Source organism: Mandrillus leucophaeus, unplaced genomic scaffold (genome assembly GCF_000951045.1).
Source record: "Mandrillus leucophaeus isolate KB7577 unplaced genomic scaffold, Mleu.le_1.0 Scaffold1, whole genome shotgun sequence".
NCBI lineage: Eukaryota > Metazoa > Chordata > Mammalia > Primates > Cercopithecidae > Mandrillus > Mandrillus leucophaeus.
Genome location: NW_012098097.1, coordinates 16,978,225 through 16,979,160, shown reverse-complemented (window position 1 = coordinate 16,979,160; position 936 = coordinate 16,978,225). Strand labels below are relative to the sequence as shown.

General features: G+C 54.0%; 1 protein-coding gene across 1 annotated transcript in view; it reads right to left on the bottom strand.

Moving 5' to 3' along the window:
- The window catches only part of FN3K (fructosamine 3 kinase), a 19,910-nt gene that overhangs the window by 18,611 nt on the left and 363 nt on the right, over positions 1-936 (bottom strand). The gene's annotated exons all lie outside the window — the stretch shown is intronic.

The following is a 936-nucleotide window of genomic DNA, read 5'->3' as shown; positions in this document are numbered from 1 at the left end:
GTCAGGAGTTTGAGACCAGCCTGGCCAACATGGTGAAACCCCATCTCTACTAAAAATACAAAAATTAGCCGGGTGTGGTGGCGGACACCTATAGTCCCAGCTACTCAGGAGGCTGAGGTGGGATAATCATTTGAACCCTGAGGGCAGAGGTTGCAATAAGCCGAGATTGCACCACTGCACTCCAGCCTAGGTAACAGAGCGAGACTGTGTTTCAAAAAATAATAATAATTTTATATATATATATATATACACTTATTTTATGCAACCTCATTACAGCCAAACTAATCTAGGAAAACCAGTCATATACCAGAAAGCAGTAACTTTTTATCTCCATTAAGAATGGCAGGGTGGAACTCTTGGCCCTGCCTCTGATAGCCAGGCAGTTGTGACAGCTCAGCCACAGGCTTCTCCCTGTTTCTGTCTCCCTCCCCTTCTCTATCCCTTTCTCTGTCTCTCTCTGCCTGTCTCAGAGTCTCTCTGCCTCTCCCGGAGTCTCTCTCTGCCTGTCCCGGAGTCTCTCTGCCTGTCCCGGAGTCTCTCTCTGCCTGTCCCGGAGTCTCTCTGCCTCTCCCGGAGTCTCTCTCTGCCTCTCCCAGAGTCTCTCTCTGCCTGTCCCGGAGTCTCTCTGCCTGTCCCGGAGTCTCTCTCTGCCTGTCCCGGAGTCTCTCTGCCTCTCCCGGAGTCTGTCTCTGCCTGTCCCGGAGTCTGTCTCTGCCTCTCCCGGAGTCTCTCTCTGCCTGTCCTGGAGTCTCTCTGCCTGTCTCGGAGTCTCTCTCTGCCTGTCTCGGAGTCTCTCTCTGCCTGTCTCGGAGTCTCTCTCTGCCTGTCCCGGAGTCTCTCTCTGCCTGTCCCGGAGTCTCTCTCTGCCTGTCCCGGAGTCTCTCTCTGCCTCTCCCGGAGTCTCTCTGCCTCTCCCGGAGTCTCTCTCTGCCTGTC